Genomic DNA, 8,250 nt, shown 5'->3' with positions numbered 1-8,250 from the left:
ATCAACAAATCTATTTCTGCATCAGGTTAACCCCACAATGTAATCTGTAATTTTAGTTTCATATTTAATGGGGGCAAATAAATGTGTAACTGTTGAACCTGGAAGATCCTGTCAGGAATGACCATATATGGACAAGTAAGTGTGACGCTTCTATTCAAATGGATTGTCATTGGCTCTGACCTTCCCTTGGCATCCGCAGGATTCGTTGTGGTTGGACAATCTTTTAACCCATATTAAAAAACGTTTAATGTTGCAAAGTTCTTTTTGCTGTTATTATTACGTTAGTAATACATTAAGTTAACAAAGCGGTGTTGATGTGTTGTGAGAAATTACCTCTTTACCGATATCCTAACCCTAACCCTAGTATATCTTTACTGAACTACAAATAACAGCGCCATGTTTTTGGCGTTCAATCGATAGAATGACAGGGGCTTATGGGTAATGTAGTTTAAAACGTTTAATAATGAAATAGAAAAAAAATACTTTCTTTAATTAACAAAGGGATATCTAATCATGTTCATTGTGCAAACCTCTATGACATAATTGAAAGGCAGACTGAAATATGGTATTTTATTATGAGCACTTTTTAAAACGCCTTTATACCTCCTTTTCATATATATTTGAAAGCTGTGTCCAACATTATTTAGTAAACATAGCACAAGTAATTGTCACACCAATTTTCTCTGTGATACTATAATCAAACTTTGATTTGCAGCCATCTGAAATTTGCATTTTCTTGCTCTTCCAAGGGACTCTACTGGGCCCCTGAGGGTGGAAGGGCAGTAAAACATACACAGGTGTATTCTCATCATGGACAACAAAGTGTGTTGAGTCACATTATACATTATATTGTCTTTTCAACAATTTGCCATTATGCAGGTTGTTGCAAGTTCATCCAGTCATAGTTAACAGAACAAGAATAGACCCCCAAAATCAACATTAATGCCCAATTGGAATGGGCTTCTCCATTTATTCAAATGGAGATCAAGAAAAATAATAGTGTTGACAGTAAACAAAGACACCAATACATTGTAACACTACATTGTACTGTTGCAAAAGGCCATGTGCCATTCAGTAAGACAAGGTATGTGTAAAACATTCATGCATGTATGTAGGTCAAATTCATGTGTGCAAAGAATCATAATATAAAATAAGACATTTGTAAATCTCTTTCTCAAAATCTTCTCATCTTTGTCCTCCTGAAGTGCTGGCCATCAGAAATGTGCATGCTCATCTTGCTTATAGTATGATCCATGTTGATCTTTCACTGGTAGGTTGCCCGAAGTGGCTGAAGCAATATAGCCCATGCAGTCTCTTGTAATACACCTTTCAGTCTTGCCTTCATGTATCTGAAATTTAACATATTTACTGTATTTGACACAGCATCTATGCCACTAAGCATATGCAATGGTAACATTCTAGCAAACTGTTGTCCCATATGTCATTATGACTAAATGTTCATGTCTCAATTAAAATAATTATGGTAATTATGTATTTTTTATTAAATCAAACCAAACACCATTCTTAATACAGAATATTCACCATATTTTATTATCACCATATACAACACTTTACTGGCAAATACAGCATGAGTACAGCTAAAGTAGCACATAAAGACAAATGATATTGAAGAGAAATAAAAATGAGTTACGTAAGATCATATTATATTAATCAGTTCACAACACACAAATGCATGCAATGTCTTGAGCACCACAGAATCACATCCAGTTTCCTTATCAAATCTTTCCTGGTTTTCGTCCTTTTGCTTGCTTATCCATGTCCCTACCATAATCATCTTCTTCCATGTCTCTAACAATTTACAAATTATTATCCAGCACTGTACAGTATAAATGAACAAAAGACGTGACCAATTCAAATCACTTTGTCAACATGACATGAAAGCAAGTGTGCAGGTGATGAAATTCTTTAGTGCAAACTCTGCAGCATGACAGTATGGAATATATACACAACACATAAACTATTAACGATACAGGTAGAGAACAATACATGGTACTATATTATACTATACACAGAGTACGAAATGAAAACAATAATAAACAAAATAATCATGTTATACATTTACCTTTGCAGTGCAGTACAGTATGAATTAGTGCAAACAGAATGTCAGGGTGAGTCCAGTCAGTGTAACTGATAAAGTGCAGTGCATATGAGGTTGGTGTGGTGGGGTGTGCTGCTGTGTGGTGTTACTGGTACGAGTTCAGTACAATCGATTGCCTGTGGAAAGAACTTGTCTCGCAGTCTGCTGGTGCGGGTTCAGGGAGAATGTCTGCCTGATGGTCACTGTGAGAGCAGTCCACGGCTCGAGTGGCTGGAGTCTCTGATGATCCATGCTTTCCTCACACACCACCTGGTGTAGATGCCCTGGAGGGAGGGAAGCTCACCTCCAACAATGTTCTGTGCAGGTCGTAACACTCTCTGCAGAGCTCTGCAGTTGAGGGCAGTGCTGTTCCTACACCAGGCAGGGATGCTGCCAGTCAGGATGTTCTCCACAGTGCATGTGTTAAATGATTTGAGGGTTTTGGGGCTTACACTGAACTTCCTCATCTGTCTGAGGAAGAAAAGACACTGATGAGCCTTCTTCAGCACTGCATCAGTGTGGATGGGCTATGTGTGGTCCCTGGCGATGTGAATTTGAAGCAGCTCAAATAGTTCATCAGCACCACTGATGCATGTAGCTTTTTCTCAACCAGAAGTCCTAGCACAAGAAAACATGTATTTAGGAGGTGGTAAATTAATAAACAATATATAAAATTACTGATAATTGTTGCACTGGACGTACCATTGGTTATCTCTCAGTTCACACGGTTGTGATGTTTACTTTTATGGGCCATAGCATCTGAGTTGTCACAGTAGAGCTGTTTGGAAAAAGGAGTCTTCACAGCAGATAACTGTGGCCCTCAAGTGCAGCACTGCAGCCTGAAACCATCAGAATACTCCCGTCAACAAAGACTCCATCATCTCTGGACTCCAACCTTCTTCTCTGACCACTTCTGTAAGGTCTGACCTCAACATTGAGTGTTTTCAGTGCCAGCTGCCAGCTTCTCTACCTCTACAAGAAGAAAATGAGAACATAATACAAACAGTCAAAACAAATCAGTAATGTGTTGAAAACTCTTTATTACAAATACAACATGCCAATTTCTTAATCAACTGACTTCATCCTCCTTCAAACAATCAGACAAAACAATAAGTCAATATTAACTCCAGAAAAATAGTTTTGGTGAAAACAGGTGTCAGAACTCACCATATTCTGTAATTTCCTGCCCAAATTCCAAAAATGATCGCACAGCTGATTTGCTCATTCTAGGAGCGATAAAAAGATGTGAAAATGATGACTGCTAACTCGAATAGTCCTTCGAAAGATCAATATCAAATGCTGTACTACATTTAACTGCATTGCTTGAATAGAGACATACCAATGGAAATGTGCATCTTTTTCATTTTTGTTTTTTTCTGATGTTCATTCCTCATACCCAACAGGACTGGTATGCCTGGCTTGCTGCGACTGATTTTCTTTACATTTTTGATCTTACATTTCAGCTGTAAAACAAGAAAATGTCTATTGACCCCACATTTAATTACTATTGTTGTTTAAACTTATACATTAAGACAAGTTATAATTAAGTTAATTAAGTCAAAAGATTCAGGTCAGAGGATTTGATGAATAAATATTGATTACAATTTTCTACAAATCTTGCCTGAGGAGGGCTGATCATGGCAAGAACTTGCTGAGCCTCACTAGTAGCCGTTTCAGTTTCAGTAGCCTCGAGTTCCCTGGCAACTCTAGCAGTCTCCGGAGTTCATCTGTATACATCAGATTAAGTCTGACAAAGACATCATGCAAACTCTTTCTTCCTTCAAACAGACAAAAAAAAGAAAGTGTAAGTGAGTGAGGGAGTAAAGGACTGAAAGATGAAGAGAAATAGGCAGAGAAAGGAAGTATTTTTGTGTAAGATTAATGGAATGAGAGGAAGGTATTTTGAGTACGAGTTTTGTACAAGTACGATTTTACAATATCATATGAATTTGCTGACTTGGTAAATTGTAAGAATTATTACTAGCTGATAGGGCCTTGTGGTATGTAAAACAAAGTTTAAGAAACATCAAATGCTGTGTGAAATATAACTGCAGAAAGACCAACACAGACATACCATTGGAAATGTTTTCCTTTGCAGCTTTTTTTGTCTTCTCCGTAAACACACAAGATGGCCAAATCCATCCCTCTCCTTCCTTTGTTCTTCATTTTCAGCTGAAACAAAGAGAAATACATACATGTTGAGACAGTGTGTTAAAAATGATCTGTGACCGAAATATCTGAGAGGAAGGACGTTAAGGAAATTAGTTAGCAACACAAGAAATTACTGTGTTCAATACCTGTGAAGTGTTGAACCTTTGAAGGACTTGTTCAGCCTCCCTGGCAGCTTCATCAAGATCAGCATTGGGAGATTTGAGTGCAAGTTCCCTGTTAATGCAAGCAGCTTCCTGACAAATGGTCAAAATTTAATTCTGAGTTTTAAAAATATGCCATGATGAAGAAGAAAGAAAGAGAGCAAAAATATGTGTAAATGAATTACGGATTACAGGTCAGAAAAATAGGCAAGGAAAAGCTGAGAGAAGTGAGAATATTCTTAACCTGTCTGAATGCATGTACAGGTTTTTTTTTTTTATACATTGTCTTAATATTATTGTTACTTCTGGTGTATTAAAAAATAATGTATTTATTTATTCTTATTTTTATTGTATTATATAATCATAATTTTGTTTATTGCTCATTTAAAGGCAGTACTGTACAAGTCATGCCAATTAAGCTAATTTGAAGTTGAATTAGAGAGAGAGATAAACGGACAGTAAGTAGGCTTTTGAGAGATGGCTTCTTAAAAGAGCTGTTGAATTAAAGGTTGTGGGAGATGGAGTATGTCATCTGAAGTAACTGCAAAACAGAAAAAAAATACTGAATTACAACTACAATACAAAAAGATATTGTAAGCATGGCAAGAGTTGTGGTTACTGTGTTTTAACCACAAATACCACATTAAAATACTGAGGTAAAACCATGGTAAGAGTTGCAGTTACTCTGTTTTAACTACAAATACCACATTAAAACTGCAGCTACTGTGGTAAAACCATGCTAAGTGTTGCGGTTACTGTGTTTTAACTACAAATACCACATTAAAACCGCAGTTACTGAGGTAAAACCATGGTAAGTGTTGCAGTTACTGTGTTTTAACTACAAATACCACATTAAAACCGCAGTTACTGTGGTAAAACCATGGTAAGTGTTGCGGTTACTGTGTTTTAACTACAAATACCACATTAAAACTGCAGTTACTGTGGTAAAAGTGTTGCGGTTACTGTGTTTTAACTACAAATACCACATTAAAACTGCAGTTACTGTGGTAAAAGTAAATGTTGCGGTTATTGCGTTTTAACTACAAATACAACATTAAAACTGCAGTTAATGTGGTAAAACCATGGTAAGTGTTGCGGTTACTGTGTTTTAACTACAAATACCACATTAAAACCGCAGTTACTGTTGTAAAACCTTGGTAAGAGTTGCGGTTGCTGTGTTTTAACTACAAATACCACATTAAAACTGCAGTTACTGTGGTAAAAGTAAGTGTTGCGGTTACTGCGTTTTAACTACAAATACCACATTAAAACTGCAGTTAATGTGGTAAAACCATGGTAAGTGTTGCGGTTACTGTGTTTTAACTACAAATACCACATTAAAACCGCAGTTACTGTGGTAAAACCATGGTAAGAGTTGCGGTTACTGCATTTTAACTACAAATACCATTATAAAACTGCAGTTACTGAGGTAAAACCATGGTAAGCGTTGCGGTTACTGCGTTTTAACTACAAATACCACATCAAAACTGCAGTTACTGTGGTAAAACCATGGTAAGTGTTGTGGTTACTGCGTTTCACCTATAAATACCACATTAAAACTGCAGTTACTGTGGTAAAAGTGTTGCGGTTACTGTGTTTTAACTACAAATACCACAGTAAAACGTCGAACTGCACTCCACATGAGTTGCATGCATACGAACGATAACTTATAAAAAATACACTCACCTAGACTAGGATGTTCAATGCAATGTTAGGTCACTCCTTCCTCTCATCGATCGCATTTTTATCATAGATTTTTGTTGCAAACGACAGTCAAAGGTCATTTGATGACGACACACCCAACAAACGAGGCTGTCATTATTTATAGGACCAGTAGAGGGCAAGTATAGGTCTCTGCGGAACAAAAGAGGGGCGTCTCCCAATTTTGGGGTGTTTTCTAACTGAGAGAGGTGTTTATAACGATCCAACCAAAAAAGTACGGAAGCCGGGATATGCGTTTTTTTTTAAAGTACGGAAGCTTGAAAGGCCATTCATTATTATTTTATTTAATTTTTTCTTGTTTTCTTATGAACACAACTACTTTTTTAATGTTTAGATCCCGAGAAACAATTATCGAGATAATGAAAAATAAATAAAATATTGCTGCATGCTTGACTTCCGTAAAAGGGAAACTATGCGTTTTTCCCGAGTGCCTGCCTAGATATATGGAAACATTTTACTATAATACATTCATTTATTTTGAAGAGTATGAACTATTTTACAGGACCTGTAGCTTATAGCTCGAGAGGGCGAAATATATGATTTATGCAAGTTTTATTAGCCTACTCCTTTTTTTTTAGTGCTAGTTATTTATTTATTTTATTATTATTATTTTGCATAAACTAGCTTACGAATTATAATGACACGGGATGTAATTTTGTCACAATGGCTATATATTTTACAAGTAGTCATTTGTCTGAACTTATCTGATCGGCGTCATTTGGTTGGACATGCATGGGGTGTAAAAATACTATAGTAATTGATAGTATATAGTGTTTTTGAAACAGTAAATTGTAGTATAGCCTACTGTATATTATAGTATTTACAACACTTTATTGTTAATGAATGCTACAGCAGCATAGGCTGTAGTACTTTAGTTTTTACTACAGTAAACTGCGTGTATTGTAATATATAGTTTAAAGAAAACTTAGCACAGTATTGGGTAACGTAATTTGTTTATATTACTATATTGTTATATTACCACAGCAATAGCCTATAGCCTATAATTACCACAACAAATTAATTCAAGTATGGTTCAAAACACTATAGTATTTACTATAAATTACTACGGTATTTTTTCACCTCAAATAGTTTCTTAAGGCTAGATCGCCTTCTTGTGCTACTAGTCTTGTTTAATGATTGATGCTCTTCAATATGAATATAACGCAGAAGAACACAACCGGTTGCACGCGATCAACAGCCTATTTTATTTAATCTCTCGCATGCCAAATTTCACGTGCATAGTGTAAACCTTCGTCATAAAAGCTATATATTTAATATATAATATTATATATATAATATTATAATGATATAACCACTGCACTAACAGACAAGCAGAGAGAATACATAGGCTAGACAGTGCTTCCCAGCAAACACAAAACGTTTTTACAACTTTTCACAACGTTGTATTTTGGTTGCAATTAGGTAATGTTGTAGTACAACGTTTTAAAAACGTTTTAAAAACGTTTTTTAAAATAAAAAAATAATGTAACCAAAATAAAACGTTTTAAAAACGTTGTGAAAATACCAAGCTGGTATGTTTTCTTTAAGTAGTCAAAAAAACGTTAATATCACGTTTGTCTACTACGAAAACGAAACTATACCAAATTGCAACTTTTGGGAGACGTTTTATTCAGGTGTTAAAATAACGTAATCTGCACGTTGGAATACGACGTTTAAAAAACGTCATGACAGTACCAAAATACAACCATGTCAAAACAAAGACTATGCTAGGGCCAAAACACATACATTCTGTTTTTTTATTATTATTTGTTGTGCAATAGCCTATAGCCTACTTTTATTTGTACACCACGTTGATCATTTCTGGTATATAAAACATATGTTTTCTTTAGTCAAAAGAAAAAAAGAAAAGAAAAGAAAACTTAAGTATTCTAAAGCTATATTATATTATATTATATTATATTAACCCCCCCCCCCCATATTCAAATCCATCAGTTACAACCCCCCCAATATTTCAACATGAAAATCACAGTAGATCTATACTAAAATATGTATAATTCATTTATTTTGTAACAATAATTTTGTTTATAATCGAATATGTGTTTGTCATAATAAATTAGTAAAAAAAATAGCCCCCCCTCCATTGTCCCGAGTGGTAAC

General features: G+C 35.3%; 2 long non-coding RNA genes across 2 annotated transcripts; both read right to left on the bottom strand.

Moving 5' to 3' along the window:
* Positions 1 to 1,560: 1,560 nt before the first annotated feature.
* Positions 1,561 to 3,656, bottom strand: LOC137032548 (uncharacterized). The gene is made up of 4 exons (XR_010896702.1): positions 3,438 to 3,656; positions 3,266 to 3,324; positions 2,801 to 3,070; positions 1,561 to 2,716 (listed from the first exon to the last, which is right to left on the bottom strand). It is a non-coding gene; the product is annotated as an uncharacterized lncRNA (long non-coding RNA).
* A 76-nt stretch (positions 3,657 to 3,732) lies between these two features.
* On the bottom strand, positions 3,733 to 6,203 carry LOC137032549 (uncharacterized). The gene is made up of 4 exons (XR_010896703.1): positions 6,097 to 6,203; positions 4,396 to 4,951; positions 4,173 to 4,270; positions 3,733 to 3,876 (listed from the first exon to the last, which is right to left on the bottom strand). It is a non-coding gene; the product is annotated as an uncharacterized lncRNA (long non-coding RNA).
* Positions 6,204 to 8,250: the final 2,047 nt, after the last annotated feature.

This window comes from Chanodichthys erythropterus, chromosome 12 (assembly GCF_024489055.1).
Source record: "Chanodichthys erythropterus isolate Z2021 chromosome 12, ASM2448905v1, whole genome shotgun sequence".
Classification (NCBI taxonomy): Eukaryota; Metazoa; Chordata; class Actinopteri; order Cypriniformes; family Xenocyprididae; genus Chanodichthys; species Chanodichthys erythropterus.
Note: the sequence above shows the minus strand (reverse complement) of the source record. Positions and strands in the feature narration are given on the sequence as shown.